Source organism: Oncorhynchus gorbuscha, linkage group LG08 (assembly GCF_021184085.1).
Source record: "Oncorhynchus gorbuscha isolate QuinsamMale2020 ecotype Even-year linkage group LG08, OgorEven_v1.0, whole genome shotgun sequence".
Lineage (NCBI taxonomy): Eukaryota > Metazoa > Chordata > Actinopteri > Salmoniformes > Salmonidae > Oncorhynchus > Oncorhynchus gorbuscha.
The window spans coordinates 17,844,796-17,864,418 of record NC_060180.1 but is presented as its reverse complement, the minus strand read 5'-3'; positions in this window follow the sequence as shown (position 1 = coordinate 17,864,418).

Below are 19,623 nucleotides of genomic sequence, written 5' to 3'. Positions count from 1 at the left end.
ATCTCTCCCTCCCTCTCTCGCTCCCTCTTTCCTATCGCTCCCTCCCTCTCTCGCTCCCTCTTTCCTATCTCTCCCTCCCTCTCTCGCTCCCTCTTTCCTATCGCTACCTCCCTCTCTCACTCCCTCTTTCCTATCTCTCCATCTCCCTATCACTCCCTCTTTCCTATCGCTCCCTCTTTCCTATCGCTCCCTCCCTCTCTCACTCCCTCTTTCCTATCTCTCCCTCCCTCTCTCGCTCCCTCTTTCCTATCGGTCCCTCCCTCTCTCGCTCCCTCTTTCCTATCGGTCCCTCCCTCTCTCGCTCCCTCTTTCCTATCTCTCCCTCCCTCTCTTGCTCCCTCAAACCTATCACTCCCTCCCTCTTTCCTATCGCTCCCTCCCTCCCTCCCTCTCTCGCTCCCTCCCTCTCGCTCCCTCCCTCTCTCGCTCCCTCCCTCTCTCGCTCTGCAGTGGACTATGGTGTCTGTAGGGGCAGAGCAGGGTTGTTGGTGTATGTAGGTGCTGTCGTGCAGAAAGAGCTGTGATTGACTAACACTGATTATTTACATACAGGGTGTCAGCACAGTCTATGATAAAACACAGTCCCCTGTACCTTACCCATAGTCCCCTGTCCGTTACACACACACACACACACACACACACACACACACACACACACACACACACACACACACACACACACACACACACACACACACACACACACACACACACACACACACACACACACACACACACACACACACACACACACACACACACACACACACACACACACACACACACATACACGAAGACTGAAATGTTTAGTGCACAGTATTTAAGCCTGATGTGATTATTCACTAAGCCTCTCTCTCTCTGTGTGTGTGTGAGTGTGTGTGTTTGTGTGTTCCAGGGATAGGGACAGGTGTCAGATCGCAATGATCCACCTGTCCCTAACTGTGTGTGTGGTTATTCTAGTTTGTAACCTGAACTTTTAGGGTCACTCAGTAGGGTCAGCGGCTGGTTTTACTGTGTCTGGCTGAGCAAAACATCTGGCCAAAACATGCCTTTGAAAATGTGACTCCCCTCCCTGCCATAGCCTTCCTCACGACATACTTCTCAGCTCTCTCTCTCTTTGAAGTGTCTACATGCAGTAAGTTATTTTGGCCACCAGGGGCAGTGTTCATTCTCTCCCCATTCAATGAGTTGCCGACAAGTACTCTTCTGGGTTTGCGTGTTTTGATGCAGTGAAAATGATGACTCCCTCACTTCCCCTTCCAGTCTGCCACAATATGACATTATTCTCTCCATATTACTTGAATTTAAATCAGGCCCAACACCCGTACGATCTCACATGTACACAGACACGCTTAACACTTATTGACTCTTGACTACATGGCAAACTGATTATAGTTATCTCTTATCTGGTCCAATTATTCCTATTTCCTCCTTTCTCCTCTCTACCCTCTCCTCTCTACCCTCTCCTCTCTGCCCTCTCCCCTCTCCTCTCTCCTCTCTCTGCTCTCCTCTCTCGTCTCTCCTCTCTCCTTTCTCCCCTCTCCCCTCTCTCCCCTCTCCCCTCTCCTCTCTGCCCTCTCCCCTCTCCTCTCTCCTCTCTCTGCTCTCCTCCCTCCTCTCTGCCCGCTCCCCTCTCCTCTCTCCTCTCTCTGCTCTCCCCTCTCCTCTCTCCTCTCTCCTCTCTCCCCTCTCCTCTCTCCTCTCTCTGCTCTCCCTCTCCTCTCTCCCCTCTCCCCTCTCCCCCTCTCCCCTCTCCCCTCTCCCCTCCCCTCTCTCCCCTCTCCCCTCTCCCCTCTCCCCTCTCCCCTCTCCCTCTCCCCTCTCTCCCCTCTCCCCTCTCCCCTCTCCCCTCTCCCCTCTCTCCCTCTCCTCTCTCCCCTCTCTCCCCTCTCCCCTCTCCCCTCTCCCCTCTCCCCTCTCCCCTCCCCCCTGCTCCTCTTTCCTCTCTCCTCTCTCCCCTCACCCCTCTCTCCCCTCTCCTCTTTCCTCTCTCCCCTCTCCTCTTTCCTCTCTCCTATATCTCCTCTCCCCTCTCCTCTCTCCTCTCTCCCCTCTCCTCTCTCCTCTCTCCTCTCTCCTCTCTCCCTCCCCTCTCCTCTCTGCCCTCTCCTCTCTCCTCTCTCCCCTCTCCTCTTTCCTCTCCTCTTTCCTCTCTCTTCTCCCCTCTCCTCTCTCCCCTCACCTCTCTCTCCTCTCTCCTCTCTCCCCTCTCCTCTCTCCCCTCTCCTCTTTCCTCTCTCCTCTCTCCCTCTCGTTACACAGTTGTTTTCCTCTACTTTCACTCTCCATCTCCTCTCCCCCTCTCATCCCTTCTCCTCTCTACCTTCCCCTCTTCCCCTCCAGAAGCCAGGGCTATTGTGTGACCTGCTAATGCTGTAGCTAGAGTCAGGGGCATGTTGAGTCTAGTCTGTTGTGACAGATAGTATTTAAGAATGTGGACTCGTAATTGTGCATTTGTGTATAATTTCTAACTCTGTACCCTGTACCCTCTTTCTAGCTCTTTCTCTCCCTGTCCCTCCTCTCCACTTCCCTCATCCCCTCCTTTCCCCTTCTTCCTCTCCATTTCTCTCCCTGTCCCTCCTCTCCACTTCCCTCATCCCCTCCTTTCCCCTTCTTCCTCTCCCTTTCTCTCCCTGTCCCTCCTCTCCACTTCCCTCATCCCCTTCTTCCTCTCCCTTTCTCTCAGTCTTTCTCGCGTTATTTGAAGACGTGCAGCATGATGATACAGTTAGAGGAGGGGAGTGTGTGAGTGTATGTGACCACTCTGTTGGCTCTAATTGGTGCTTCTGCGTCTGAACACTGGCCCTGCCTTTCCCTTCTGTCACCAACACACATAAAGTACCTACACACACACACACACACACACACACACACACACACACACACACACACACACACACACACACACACACACACACACACACACACACACACACACACACACACACACACACACACACACACACACACACACACACACACACACACACACACACACACACACACACACACACACACACGTGCAGCCAGGTCACTCATGATATACAAGTCAGTTTTCGCTGTCCATCCCTGTCTGAGGATGTCGGGAGATGATGTGGAAAGAGAGCTGGTACCTTCATGTAGGTTTGGGTTTTGCCAAGGTGTTGTGGACGGGGATGGGCGTAAGCACCTGCCTCTAATTCTAAATGTTGCAAATGCTGCAAGTTTGAATCCAGAGATAAAACCTTAACCCTTACCTCAACCATTCTGAGTTAATGCCTAACCTTAAATATATCTAAACGTAACCTTAAACACGTTGATGTTTGAGAAACATGGATGTGTAATGCTGATGTCAGACTGTGCTGGTAGCACACACTCCCCTCATCATTCTAGAAAGTAATACCACTGTTTTCATCAATCTCAATTCAATCACCTGAATTAGATGTTTGTTAACTCTCTCTTTCCAGTCGCATTTTAAAGCAACCCTCTGAGCCATTATTACTTCTCAGCTATTAAGTCAGAAGTATCTCTGTTTCAGGATCATTTCTCACTGTTTCCTGCATATCATTATCCGGTATCGCTGCAACATGTTTATTCTGGTTGTGAGCCATCTGTTGTAATCCTTAATACTTCATAGGTCTTTGGTTTAAACGGCTAGACCCTATGGATGTTGACATGTATGGGAGAAGTCATGTGTGGCAGGATGCACTCTGTGTGCCTTTACAGTTGGCCCATTGATTTATAATTAACACCAGGGTTACTGCTCCAGTACACACACAGCTGTCCTTTCTCTCTAGGGTCAAAGCAGTCACTACAGTCGGGGTGTGTGTGTGTGTGTGTGTGTGTGTGTGTGTGTGTGTGTGTGTGTGTGTGTGTGTGTGTGTGTGTGTGTGTGTGTGTGTGTGTGTGTGTGTGTGTGTGTGTGTGTGTGTGTGTGTGTGTGTGTGTGTGTGTGTGTGTGTGTGTGTGTGTGTGTGTGTGTGTGTGTGTGTGTGTGTGTGTGTGTGTGTGCGCGTGTGTGTCTTTGAGTGTGTAGTAGGGAGGTAACACAAGCCTCCCTGTAGACCATACACCATCCAGTGTATTGATTAATCCCAGGTCACTGGCAGGGCTGGCCACACAGACCTTCATCTATTGACCCTTCAAATCGTTTTCCTTTTGTACTGGGTACAAACCTTTTTAGAAATGTCCACCCCGTTAGAGATGTTCCAAGAATGTCTGTGTTTCTGGAATGTTTTCTGAAGGAACATTCTCAGAATACTTAAGCAACTGCTTGCAAGAACTGAATCAAGTGTCAAGAAAGGTGATATGCTCTGTTGTAGCTACATAACATATTTGTGAGAACAGTATCCCTTCTCCACCCTGCCTATAAGACATATCTCCACTATTTTGCTTTACAAGAACTGTTCAGGGGTCAGCGAATGTGGTCGTCAGTGTACTGGAGGTGCAGCGGCCAGAGCTGGCAGCAGAGTGGAGCACTGAGGGTAATGGTATTGGACAGGCTGAGGCAGCTATTACCTCCCCGTGACCTGTGTCTGAGCAGGAAGTCAGAGCCAAGGGAAACAGGCTGGAAATGGGTTAGGGCAGGGCAGGAGGAGACAGGTTAGAGTAACGCAGGACAGGCCAGGGCAGCACAGCGCAGGAGCCGGTTGTACCGAACAGGCAAGGTTCCTCACAAGCCCAGCTAGCCTTGATGATTCACCAACACAGAATGTATCATTTGGAGTTGATATAGCTTTATCTCTTTTCATGGTGTGATACCAGGAGGGGATGGGACTGGACCATGGGGAATCTGGCAAATCAGAAGGCATGTCCAGCTGGACCACCAATACACAGCCAATTGGAGTGGACAGTAGTGCTGAGCGATTAGTGCTTTTTGAGGTCGATTCGGTTTCGGTTCCATTATTTTTTTAAATATCACAGTTTTCGATTTCCGTTTCGATTATTTCTTTTTAAACGTTAGATGCATTACGAAATAATGACATGAAAAAGATTTTGGAGCTTTTCTCAGCCATCACTAGCCTTTTCTCAGCCATCACTAGCCTTTTCTCAGCCATCACTAGCCTTTTCTCAGCCATCACTAGCCTTTTCTCAGCCATCACTAGCCTTTTCTCAGCCATCACTAGCCTTTTCTCAGCCATCACTAGCCTTTTCTCAGCCATCACTAGCCATTTCTCAGCCATCACTAGCCTTTTCTCAGCCATCACTAGCCTTTTCTCAGCCATCACTAGCCTTTTCTCAGCCATCACTAGCCTTTTCTCAGCCACCACTAGCCATTTCTCAGCCATCACTAGCCTTTTCTCAGCCACCACTAGCCATTTCTCAGCCATCACTAGCCTTTTCTCAGCCATCACTAGCCTTTTCTCAGCCATCACTAGCCTTTTTCCTGACACTGACAGCGGGTTGAATGTTGTCACAGCACAGCAATAAAAAAATGAATAGGAGTCTATGATGGTAGTGAATGACTATTACTTCTTATCTGTCACGGACGTCGTCTTGACAATGATCGGACCAAGGTGCAGCGTGGCGAGCGTACATTTTTCTTTATTTTCAGATGTCGCCAACAAAACAATAAACAACAAAAACTAACGTGAAGCTCCATAAGGCTATACATGCATTAAACGAAGACAACAACCCACAAATGAGAAAAGGAAAAAAGGCTGCCTAAGTATAATTCCCAATCAGAGATAACGATAGACAGCTGTCTCTGATTGAGAATCATACCCGGCCAAAAACAAAGAACCAGAAAGCACAGACCTTCCCACCCGAGTCACACCCTGACCAAACAAACATAGAAAATAAAAGGACCTCAACGGTCCGGGCGTGAGATTATCACATATAAACCATCATTTATTACTTTTAATCAAATATTTCAGTTGTGTATATTACTTGGTTTGTATTTGTAAGTCGCTCTGGATAAGAGCGTCTGCTAAATGACTTAAATGTAAAATGTAATGATGACTTTATTATGTTTCATTCCGTAAAGTCATCATCTCATCTCTGCTCAGACAGTAGCAGCCAGACAACCAGACAACCTTCTAACGTCTCTGTGCTTTTTTGTTGTTGTATATTGAAATGTTTTCTGATTATTTCAATATATATATATATATATTATATTTATTTATATATACATATTTTTCCTTCAGTTTATTTTAGTAAATACTTTCGTAACATTTATTTTTCTTAAAACTGCATTGTTGGTTAAGGGCTTGTGTCACGTTCTGACCTTTATTTCCTGTGTTTTGTATTTAGTTAGTATGGTCAGGGCGTGAGTTGGGTGGGCAGTCTATGTTTGTTTTTCTAGGTTTTGGGAATTTCTATGTTTCGGCCTAGTATGGTTCTCAATCAGAGGCAGGTGTCATTAGTTGTCTCTGATTGAGAATCATACTTAGGTAGCCTGGGTTTCACTGTGTGTTTGTGGGTGATTGTTCCTATCTCTGTGATTGCACCAGATAGGACTGTTTTGAGTTTTCACATTTCTTGGTTTTTGTAGTCAGTTGTTCATGTGTACCTTAACGTATTAAAAAGAACCATGGACAATTACCACGCCGCGTATTGGTCCTCTGATCCGTTTCGCCTCTCCTCTTCGGAAGAAGAGGAGGAAATTCACCACAGAATCACCCACCCAAATTGGACCAAGCGGTGTGGTAAAGGACAGCGACGACAGCAGCAGCAGCAGCAACAACAGTGGCCAGCATCACAGGAGGAATGGACATGGGAGGATGTATTGGACGGCAAGGGTTGCTACACCTGGGAGGAGATCCTGGCGGGAAAGGATCGCCTTCCATGGGAACAGGTGGAGGCAGCTAGGAGAGCAGAGGCAGCCGGAGAGAGGAGCTGGCGATGTGAGGAGGCAGCACGGCAGTGCGACAGGTACGAGAGGCGGCCCCCAAATTTTTTTGGGGGGGGGCAGACGAGGTGTGGTACTAAGCCAGGTAGCAGACCTGAGCTCACGCCTCGTGCTTATTATAAGCAGCGCATTACTGGTCAGGCACCGTGTTATGCGGTTAAGCGCACGGTGTCGCCAGTGCGTGTCCATAGCCCGGTGCGCTATAGGGCAGCCCCCCGAAAGTGCCATGCGAGTGTGGGCATTGAGCCAGGGCGTATGGTGCCTGCTCAGCGGGTCTGGTCGCCGGTACACAGTTTTGGTCCAGGTTATCCTGCGCCGGCTCTGCGTGCTGTGTCTCCGGTGCGCTGGGAGGGTGCAGTGCGTCCTCTGCCTGCGCTCCGCTCGTGCCGGGCAACTGTGGGAGTGGAGCCTAAGGGAGAGGTGCGTGTAGTAAGCACTAGATCTCCCGTGCTTACCCACAGCCCGGTTCAACCTGTGCCTGCACTCTGGAGGGTCCGGGCTAGAGGAGTTGTCCAGCCTGGGGAAGTGGTGCCAAGGTTGCGCACCAGAGCTCCAGTGCTCCCCCACAGCCCGGTCTTTCAGGCTCCTCCTAACACCAAGCCTCCTGAAGGTCTCCCCAGCCTGGTGGTTCCTGTGGCAGCCCCACGCACCAGGCTGTCTCTCTGTCTCCTCCCTGCAGGTGCTCCCGCCTGTCCCGCCTGTCCGGCGCCGCTGCCGGAGCATCCCGCCTGTCCGGCGCCGCTGCCTCCTGTCCGGCGCCGCTCCACGCACCAGGCTGTCTCTCTGTCTCCTCCTGCAGGTGCTTCCGCCTGTCCGGCGCCGCTGCCGGAGCCTCCCGCCTGTCCGGCACCGCTGCCGGAGCGTCCCGCCTGTCCGGCGCCGCTGCCGGAGCCTCCCGCCTGTCCGGCGCCGCTGCCGGAGCCTCCCGCCTGTCCGGCGCCGCTGCCGGAGCCCTTCAGCCCAGAGGCGCCAGATCCCCTCAGCCCAGAGGCGCCAGATCCCCTCAGCCCAGAGGCGCCAGATCCCCTCAGCCCAGGGGCGCCAGAGCCCCTCAGCCCAGGGGCGCCATAGCCCCTCAGCCCAGGTGCGCCAGAGCCCCTCAGCCCAGGGGCGCCAGAGCCCCTCAGCCCAGGGGCGCCAGAGCCCCTGCCCCTCTGTCCAGAGCTTCTGCCCCTCTGTCCCGAGCTGCCCCTCTGTCCAGTGGGGTCATTGAGAGGGGTTGCCATGGTGAGAAAGCCACGGAGGCGGACAATAAGGCGGACTAAGGCAATGGTGAAGTGGGGTCCACGTCCCGCGCCAGAACCGCCACTGCGGACAGACGCCCACCCAGACCCTCCCCTATAGGTCAAGGTTTTGCGGCCGGAGTCCGCACCTTTGGTGGGGGGAGATACTGGTCCAGGTTATAGTAGTCAGTTGTTCATGTGTACCTTAACGTATTAAAAAGAACCATGGACAATTACCACGCCGCGTATTGGTCCTCTGATCCGTTTCGCCTCTCCTCTTCGGAAGAAGAGGAGGAAATTCACTACAGCTTGTAAGTAAGTATTTCACTGTAAGGTCTACTACACCTGTATTGTATTCGGCGCAAAAAAAAACAAACAATTTGATTTGATTTGATTGGCTCCCCTTTGAACGAGTGTACTATTTAGCTAGGCTAGTAGTAGCTAGCTGGCTGACCAAATCAGTTTACTAGTTCTTCAAAGTAGATAAGGCATACTATCAAGACTGCTTGTTGATAATTACTACAACTATCAATCGGGTAGCTACCTCACAAACAGTCTCTATCCCTCTCGTCGTTGTGTTGTCATTCCTCATTCCTCATGCGGTCTCATATGGTCTGTGTGTATCTGCCTCCGACTGTGGCCAGAAAGAACAAGTGCAATGGTTTATGGTTATTGTAGTTAATTACCACATTTTAGTGCTGAACTAGGTTGAATATTTGCCTAATGAAAACACATTTACAACTTCTTATCAGCCCAGCATCCCACATAGTTCTTGACTTAATTTATCTCATGAATTATGTTGTTTTGAGCTCACAAAAAAAAATAAAGCAAATTAAATGGAATTCAAGTAATTGAACCGCCGTCGGTTAATTAGATGTAATAACCGGGAGAAATAAACATTTCGGTCAATCGCTCAGCACTAGTGGACAGACAGTGTGTTTGTGTCTCTTTGTGTGTCTGTGTGTGTGCGTGTGCCCTGGCAGAATGCTGTTAGCATAGAGATCCTATAATTCATTTGAGATATACAAACTCTATGGCCGTTAGTGTCTTCAGATGTACTCAGTCCAGCCAGCCATCACCCCCACTTTACCATACTTGTGCTTTGTGTGTGTTCTGTCCTATCAGTACTGTTGTCTGAGGGTGCTGCTCTGAGTCTGCAATAAAGCAACCCTTATCTGACCTCTCTGCTCCCCTGCCTGACAACACTCACAGGAGAGATTTAACCACTTAATCCAACTCTGCAACCTCTGTCTCACGTTCCTTTTTTTCTCTTCAGTCCCCTATCCTGAAACCTCTTTTTCCTCTGTCGTTCTTATTTGACTTGCTTTCTCTTCACTTCTCTGACCTGTCATTTCATCAGCGGATCATATCTAACCCCTCTTATAAGATCAGCCCTTTCCTCCTTATCTTTCCTTGAACGAGTGAGAGGCCATGTTCTCCTCCTCTCCTCGATTCATCTGTCCATTCGGAAGTGGGGATGGATTCAGACTATGGGGTCTTCTCATGGGGGGGGGGTCTCAAGGGGTCTTTAAACTGAATACAAAGCCCATTCTCCCCTTCACCACTAACCCATCACCCCCGGCACGTTTCCATTCTGTCACTTTGACGTTGATTCCTGTTTGGTGGGTCGGAACCCTCTGGTGGGTCATAGTTCCTCTTGGGTTTCAGCGAAAGTTTGGGTTCTGCATAGAAAATATGACCTACAGTCTGTTACCAAAAAAGTTCAAGAAAAGTACTTGATTTAGGTCACAGCTAGGGCTGGGAGATATACCATATTTTAAGGGATAACGGTATGGATCCACATAACGGCATGGATTTTCCACGGTACCCGGGGACAAACCAGCCTGGCGCATCACACAAAACACGTAACAAAACAATTCCCCACAAAGACATGGAGGGGAACAGAGGGAATATATATGTAGTGTGATTAGGGAATATAAACCAGGTGTGCAGGGGGAAACAAGACAAAACACATGGAGCAATGACAAGTGGAGCGGCGATGGCTAGAAGACCGGTGACGTCGACCGCCGAACGCCGACCCGAACAAGGAAAGGAGACGACTTCGGTGGAAGTCGTGACAATTTGGATATGATATTTTGGCCATATCTTCCTGCCCTATTCACAGCTATAAACATGTTTAAGTCTCTCTACCTTCCTCCATCTGCTCAGACCACTTCAACTAAATAGCTTAGCCTTTCTCCACTCCCATATCCAGGTTTATTCGGGTGAGCATCTATCCATACTATCAGCAATCCCAATGAAAATCCTATTAAGTGTGCTGACTAAAAGGATGTGTTTAGATTGTATACAGGGCTACTGCCAACGTGGTGTACTGAATACCTCCTCAAGACGTCATGGTAACCAAGGAGATCAACGTCATCTCTAAACCCTTCAGGATCACATCCCTCATCCCTCTCTCCACTCGTTTTTATTCCCCCATCCTGTTCCATTTGAATGAGAGTGCATATCCCTCTGCACCTCTCCCCCTCCCTCCATGTCCGGGGCGAGTGAGGGAGATGTTCAAAAGGTTGGACTTCTGAGAGGTGTGTATGTGTGTGTCTCTCTATCTTTGTGTGTGGACGTGACCTCACGCTGGCTTAAAAGGCCTTGTGTACTTAAAGGTGCATTACAGGTCTCACACTAATCCACAGTGATGGCTAAAGTGCTCTGTGACGACCACAGGAGACCAGGGGCCCTGGAGGAGACAGCACAGGGAGAGCAAGATGTGGCCAGTTCGCATTATTCAGCATAAATTTTGTATTTGGCCACAACCCTCAAGTCTTAGCATAAGCGAGGGATGGATGAAGGGAGAGAGGGCAGGAGGGATGGAGAGAGGAAGGGGGAGGTAAAACATTTGCATACCGTATTAAGGAAGAGCTCAAAAACATTTTGCCAGAGTTTGTATACTGCAGTTATGAATGTAGACTCCTCCTCTTTCTTCCCTCCTTCCTGGTTCATTTCGACGTGTTCACTGAGTGCCTGCAGTAAACAAAGTTACGGCTTCGGTTCGGTTTGGATCATTTGCTTGTCTGTGTGTTGTGTGTGTGTGGTTGTGTGTGTGTGTGTGTCTTTGTGTGTGCGCTTGTGTTGTTATTGTGCAAAGGAGCAGTGGTCTAAGGCAGCCCAGGCACTACTGGTGGAGACCTGTTTTAATTCTTAACTACAAGCCAATGATTTATTCATGTGCATTTGAAATAACAATTACCATGTCAGGAGGGATCAGGCCAGAACTCAATTGCAATGGAAAACCTACTTAAAATGAAACCTTCCCCCTGTCCAAAGCACAAGCACACTATCCCACAGTGTCCCATCAGGACAGCAGACCACCAGTGAGCCTTGTGTGTGTGTGTGTATGGGATGGCCTAATGTTTCCTCCTTTAAAACTCCTCTACTATCACTGAACATGATTCTGGGAGGGAGTGCTACTGTTATAAATCGACTCAGTGTTTCCCTCTCTGTCATACTGGGGCCCCACTGGGGCCATCTTGGATCTTTTAGGACCCACTTCTATCACTTAGTGGTCCTTAAGTAACTACATCCTTAGTGCAAAGCAATTAGGCAAATACCTACTCACGTTAGCTTAGTGCATCCCTGGTAATGGCATTGGTGATGAGATTGACCTGCAGCTTTACTTAATGTAAAGGGCCTGTTAAAGTGAGTCTTGGGATGTAGACTCCATAGGAGCTTTGTCTGCACTGACTGAAGCCATAGAGGGTTGGAGGTCTGAATTCACATGTATTAATATGATGCTTTACAAAGACAGAAAGTAGTGTGGTCCTATAGAGAGACATGGCTTATAGTCGTGTGATATGTCACCAGTGTAGAATATACAGTCGGAACTTTACATACACCATACATTTAAACTCAGTTTTTCACAATTCGTAACATGTAATCCTAGGTCAGTTAGGATCACCACTTTATTTTAAGAATGTGAAATGTCAGAATAATAGAGAGAATGATTTATTTATCACATTCCCAGTGGGTCAGAAGTTTACATGCACTCAATTACTATTTGGTAGCCTTTCCTTTAAATTGTTTAACTTGTGTCAAACGTTTTGGGTAGCCTTCCACAAGCTTCCCACAATAAGTTGGGTGAATTTTGGCCCATTCCCAGGTTTGTAGGCCTCCTTGCTCGCACATGCTTTTTCAGTTCTGCCGACAAATGTTCTATAGGATTGAGGTCAGGGCTTTGTGATGGCCACTCCAATACCGTGACTTTGTTGTCATTTTGCCATAACTGTATGGAGTGTGCTTTGGGTCATTGTCCATCTGGAAGACCCATTTGCAACCAAGCTTTAACTTCCAGACTGATGTCTTGAGATGTCGCTTCAATATATCCACATAATTGTCCTACCTCATGATGACATCTATTTTGTGTAGTGCACCAGTCCCCCTGCAGCAAAGCACCCCCACAACATGATGCTGCCACCCCCATGCTTCATGGTTGGGATGGTGTTCTTCGGCTTGCAAGCCTCACCCTTTTTCCTCCAAACATAACAATGGTCATTATGGCCAAACAGTTTCCTCAGACCAGAGGACATTTCTCCAAAAGTACGATCTTTGTCCCCATGTCCAGTTGCAAACCGTAGTCTGGCTTTTTTATTGCAGTTTTGGAGCAGTGTCTTCGTTTTGCTGAGAGGCCTTTCAGGTTATGTCAATATAGGACTCTGTGGATATAGATACTTTTGTACCTGTTTCCTCCAGCATCTTCAAAAGGTCCTTTGCTGTTGTTCTGGGATTGATTTGCGCTTTTCACACCAAAGTATGTTCATCTCTAGGAGACAGAACGCGTCTCCTTCCTGAGCGGTATGACGGCTGCGTGGTCCCATGGTGTTAGTACTTGCGTACTATTGTTTGTACAGATGAACATGGTACCTTCAGGCATTTGGAAATTCCTCCCAAGGATGAACCAGACTTGTGGAGGTCTACAATGTTTTTCTGAGGTCTTGGTCGGATTTCTTTGGATTTCCCCATGATGTCAAGCAAAGAGGCACTGAGTTTGAAGGTTGGTCTTGAAATACATCCACAGGTACACCTCAAATTTACTCAAAAGATGTCAATTAGCCCATCAGAAACTTCTAAAGCCATGACATCAGGAATTTTCCAAGCTGTTTAAAGGCACAGTCAACTTAGTGTGTGTAAACTTCTGACCCACTGGAATTGTGATACAGTGAATTATAAGTGAAATAATCTGTCTTTTAAACAATTGTAAATATTTATTTTGTCCTGCACAAAGTAGATGTCCTAATCAACTTGCCAAAACTAATATAATAATATATAATATAATAATATATGCCATTTAGCAGACGCTTTTATCCAAAGCGACTTACAGTCATGTGTGCATACATTCTACGTATGGGTGGTCCCGGGGATCGAACCCACTACCCTGGCGTTACAAGCGCCATGCTCTACCAACTGAGCTACAGAAGGACCACTATAGTTTGTTAACAAGACGTTTGTGGAGTATGTAAACTTCCGACTTCAACTGTACATAGGCTCTTCTGTAATGTCAAGAAGAAGAGTCTCTATGTCGGTCAGTCATATTTCTCTTACACACACACACACACACACACACACACACACACACACACACACACACACACACACACACACACACACACACACACACACACACACACACACACACACACACACACACACACACACACACACACACACACATATTCCCCCCTCTCACAATTCTCTCACAGTGGTATATCTGAGAGAATTCTCCATCCTTCTAATTCTCCTCTTGTTCTTTTATATTGAAACCCAGCCCACTCATATTACATGTCTAAGGCTTTCTCTTTTATTGAACAGCAAGTCCTCTGGGTCTCGCCTGATGCTCTTTCTCTCACCCAGAATATACATGTTCAGGAGATGGAGGGGGGGTGGCTATATGGGGGGTGGCTATATGGCTCTCTCCCCTCCAAATCCCTGATTGTGGGCATTAGTGTTGAAATAACACCACATGAATAGTACACACGTTCCATATTTAGGTGTTAAGTTGTCCAGGCGAACAGAGATTGAGGCTCGCTGAAGGAGCAGACCTTTTTTTTCTTACTCAGGCCCTCTCACATTTCTTGGCACTAGTTTGGGCCGTCTTCGGTGTTCTAAAGTTCCAGCAAGCCGGGGATGTTTCCTATGGAGTTGCCTGCTGTGCCACTTTGTATGGTGAATGGCTCTTTATTGCTGACTTGTAGAGAAATAAAATAGACTGCTGGGTATCCTGAATTTGGCCTAATGTACCCGTGCCAAAGTGACAAAAAAGTCACCTAAAATATCTTTCTTGTTTGCTCCTAAATTTCCTCACCATTTCCTTTTTCTTCTTCTATTTTCTTTTAAATCCCTTGTTTTCTCCCTTTTCTTCTTCTTCTTCTCTCACCTCTCTTCTCTCTTTCTACCTCGCTTTATCTCTCTCCTCTCTTCTCTCCCCTTTCCTCTCTCTCTGCTCATTCCACGACCTGGCTTGTCTAAATATTGTTGCAGTAAATCCCCACTGTTTCTGGCCTGCCGTCAGCTCCCATCTCGTCTAATGAAAAATGCAGAGAGTTCTGCAGGGACTAAACTGGAGGGCTCCAGCAGGAAGTCTGAGGAGGGGAACCAAAGCGGGCCACGTGCTAATGGCTACACAGCACTATCTTTCGCTGCTTCCAGGTCACTGTTTTGGCACTCACTTGGTCTCTCTGCCTTCTTCTAGCCATGGTGACACAGAGAGAAGGAGGAGCAAGTGGAAGAGAGAGGCGAAGAGAGAGTGAGAGAAAGAGAGGAGAGGTGGAGAGAGAGAGAGAGGCGAGAAGGAGAGAGGGGAAGAGAGAGTGAGAAAGAGAGGAGAGGTGGAGAGAGAGGGGGGAAGAGAGAGTGAGAGAAAGAGAGGAGAGGTGGAGAGAGAGAGGGAGAAGGAGAGAGGGGAAGAGAGAGTGAGAGAAAGAGAGGAGAGGTGGAGAGAGGCGAGAAGGAGAGAGGGGAAGAGAGAGTGAGAAAGAGCGGAGAGAGAGGGGGGAAGAGAGAGTGAGAAAGAGAGGAGAGGTGGAGAGAGAGGGGGAAAGAGAGAGTGAGAAAGAGAGGAGAGGTGGAGAGAGAGTGAGAAAGAGAGGAGAGGTGGAGAGAGAGGGGGAAGAGAGAGTGAGAAAGAGAGGAGAGGTGGAGAGAGAGGGGGAAGAGAGAGTGAGAAAGAGAGGAGAGGGGGAGAGAGAGGGGGAAAGAGAGAGTGAGAAAGAGAGGAGAGGTGGAGAGAGAGGGGGAAGAGAGAGTGAGAAAGAGAGGAGAGGTGGAGAGAGAGGGGGGAAGAGAGAGTGAGAAAGAGAGGAGAGGTGGAGAGAGAGGGGGGAAGAGAGAGTGGGTGATGCAAAATGAGAGGGAGAGAATTAGAGAGGGAGACGGGGAAAGGAAAAGTAAGAAAGTGTGATACATCATTGTTAACGTGCAGATAACGCCGTGTTTGGGCAGCAAGCGCCTGTGTGTGTGAGTGGTGTGTACTGAGGCAGAGAATGATAGTTCATACATGCAGAATCTATTTGCAGAATTACTGTTTATCTCAATTAGCCACGAAGTTTGAAAGAGACTGTTTTCTTGAAGCTGTACCATGCCATTATCCCTACATTTCCCCCCAAGTGGGCCAGCCCCCTAACAATTCAAGTTCTAGCCAATGAGATACAGCCCCCCTAATTTGAGTGGCAGCTAGCAAAAGGCATGCCCAGCGTTATCCAATGAGGTTGCAGGGTGGGCCCAATGGCTCATTGATCACAGCAGAGAGAGAGAGAGAGAGAGAGAGAACAGAGAGAGACAGAGAGAGAAGAGAGAGAGCAATGACGTGGTGCATATATCTACACATATGTGACGTAATACACCATTTTCGGGGACCACTTTTGGCTTGTGAGTTTTACTTTCAGATCTACTGGCTAAAAAGTATACCAACGTACCTGGGAGAATCTCTTTAAGTAGATGCTTTGTTTGGGCTGAGCCTGTTTCCGGCTGAGCTAAATCTCTGGCTCTGTGTTTGATATTGTGCCGACCTGTCTTTTTAATTCTGCTGAGTAAATAATGCATCCCTGGCAGTCTATAATTTATGTAAGTGGACATGCAATCAGTTCAGATTAAAGTGCCTGAGTACCGGGTTCTGCGTGTATGAGAGTGTGTATGCGTGTGTGTGTATGAGTGAATGTGTGTTCATAAAGTAAAGCAATGGTTGGAGGGAGGGCAGGTCACTGACACAGGGGAGGGAGGTAATGCTCTCTCGCTCTCAATGCTTTCTCTCTCTCTCTCTCTCTCTCTCTCTCTCTCTCTCTCTCTCTCTCTCTCTCTCTCTCTCTCTCTCTCTCTCTCTCTTTTGTCTCTCTCTCTCTCTCTCAATGCTCTCTCTCTCTCTCTCTTTGTCTCTCTCTCTCTCTCAATGCTCTCTCTCTCTTTGTCTCTCTCTCTCTCTCTCTCTCTCTCTCTCTCTCTCTCTCTCTCTCTCTCTCAATGCTCTCTCTCTCTCTCTCTCTCTCTCTCTCTCTCTCTCTCGCTCTCTTTCAATGCTCTCACTCTCAATGCTCTCTCTCTCTCTCTCTCTCTCTCTCTCTCTCTCTCTCTCTCTCTCAATGCACTCTCTCTCTCTCTCTCTCAATGCTCTCTCTCTCTCTCCATGCTCTCTCTCTCGCTCCAATGCTCTCTCTCTCTCAATCTCTCTCTCTCTCTCTCTCTCTCTCTCTCTCTCTCTCTCTCTCTCTCTCTCTCTCTCTCTCTCTCAATGCTCTCTCTCAATGCTCTCTCTCTCTCTCTCCCCCTCGCTCTCTCTCTCTCTCTCTCTCTCAATGCACTCTCTCGTTCTCAATGCCCTCTCCCGCTCTCAATGCTCTCTCTCTCTCTCTCTCTCTCTCTCTCTCTCTCTCTCTCAATGCTCTCTCTCTCAATGCACTCTCTCTCTCAATGCTCTCTCTCTCTCTCAATGCTCTCTCTCTCTCGATACTCTCTCTCTCCACTCTTGCTCTGCCAGATTCTCAGACAGATTCACAAACTGATTCCCAGACACTGTGCCTACAGTACCGAACAGACAGCTGGCCCAGCCTCAGTCCAGTCTCATGCTCTCCAAACGCTCTGGAAACGCTCTCCAAACAGCAGCTGATTTAATCCATACCAAATGTTAATTGGCCATTTACAGTAATGCCTGGACTGATGCCTGTGCTGGTGGTCCAGTATTACATTCTGTGGCGAGCTGTGCTGGTGGCCCAGTATTACAGTCTGTGGTGAGCTGTGCTGGACTGTGCCAAACTGGGCAGGGATAAGATGCTGAAGAACACGATGTAGAGGACATTCTGCTGGGTCAAAACGGTTCACGTTCAAGAGCCACATCATTCATGCTAATTCAGTTATGCTGTATTCTTCAAAAAATGTAAATGAACAAAGTTAAGTATTTGACCTCCTCCTCAAGGCTGTCATGGACTTTCAAACAGTGTTTCTTTTTTTGTCAATGCGTTGCTGTTGAGATACTGTAGATCAGGTGTTCCCAAACCTTTTCACCCAGGCCACCCTTACAGCATTGGGTAACATCCCGTGCCCCATGTCTATTTCTATAGGTACAGGCACTGTTCTTGACACAAACTGTTACCACCCCTCTTGTTGGCAAGGAGATCCAGGATTGAAGCGTATTTCCTGCAATTATACACATTTTGTCATGGGTTGCAGAGAAAATGTTGCCGTTTTAAAGCACATTTACTTGAAATTCTATACATTTTGCCATGTCTAATATGTCATGTGATATTTGAGTGAGTCAAACATTACAACAAAAACTATGGGCAAAAAAACCTAACTAAAATTCAGTCACTGGCATGGGCTAGTTGATCTGGAAATGTCAGACAAGTAAATAAATAGCTTTCTAAGGTGCGCAATGACTAAAGTGACAAGTGGAAAAATGATGATGCAATACCCAATTTTCAAATTGCACCCTGTGCATTTTAATATTATAACTTTCAAGAGTAAGTTGAAAGCCTGACAGAGTTCCTTTAAAAAAAACTTATTCGGGATCAGTGTCCCTTCCACGGGACGGTTACGCTAACATAGGCTAATGAGATAAGTATGAGGTTGTAAGTAACAAGAACATTTCACAGGACATAGACATATCTGATATTGGCAGAAAGCTTAAATTATTGTTAATATAACTGCACTGTCAAATTTACAGTAGCTATTACAGTGAAATAAGACTGTAAGTCGCTTTGGATAAAAGCGTCTGCTACCATGCTATTGTTTGAAGAGTTCATAATTTTGAACATAAAAAGTTATTAATTAACAAATTAGGCATATTTGGGCCGTCTTGACACAAAAGTTTGAACAGAAATTGCAATGGTTCATTGGATCAGTCTAAAACTTTGCACATACACTGCTGCGATCTAGTGGCCAACATGTATATTGCACCTGGGCTGGAATAATACATTATGGCCTTTCTCTTGCATTTCAAAGATAATGGTACAAAAAAAAAGAACGGTTTGTCTTTGTATTTGTCTTTGTATTATCTTTTACGAGATCTATTGTGTTATATTCTCCTACATTCCTTTCACATTTCCACAAACGTCAAAGTGTTTCCTTACAAATGGTACCAATAATATGCATATCCTTGCTTCAGGTCCTGAGCTACAGGCAGTTAGACTTGATGATGTAGTTTCTGGTGAAAATTGAAAAAAGGGAACAACAGGTGTAGATAATGTATTGATTGATTGTATTAATATATGGCTGGATGTCAGCTCTTTTATAGCTCCTGTCCTCAATAACATTATCACAGCTATCCATTAGAAGCATTGACGGGCCAGTGCCAGGGATAGGCACACTGTCCTGCCACTCATATGAAACGTCCTCCCCGGTGTGTGTGTGTGTGTGTGTGTGTGTGTGTGTGTGTGTGTGTGTGTGTGTGTGTGTGTGTGTGTGTGTGTGTGTGTGTGTGTGTGTGTGTGTGTGTGTGTGTGTGTGTGTGTGTGTGTGTGTGTGTGTGTTTGCATATCAAATAAAATACATTTTTATTGGTCACATTCACGTGGTTAGCAGATGTTATTGCGAATGTATACTTGTGCTTCTAGTTCCGACAGTGCAGTAATATCTAACAAGTAATCTAACAATTCCACAACAACTACCTAATACACTCAAATCTAAGTAAGGGATGGAATAAGAATATATATATATAAATATATGGATGAGCGATGACCGAGCGGCATAGGCAAGACGCAATAGATGGTATAAAATACAGTATACACATATGAGATGAGTAATGTAAGACCTGTTAACATTATTAAGGTGACATTATCAAAGTGGCAAGTGATCCATTTATTGAAATGGCCAGTGATTTCAAGTCTGTATGTAGGTAGCAGCCTCTCTGTGATAGTGATGACTGTTTAACGTTTTATGGATTTTTTTTCACCTTGGTTTAACCAGGTAGGCCAGTTGAGAACAAGTTCTCATTTACAACTGTGACCTGGCCAAGATAAAGCAAAGCAGTGCGACACAAACAACAACAACACAGAGTTACACATGGGATAAACAAACGTACAGTCAATAACACAATTTAAAAAGTATATGTACGGTGTGTGCAAATGTAGTAAGATC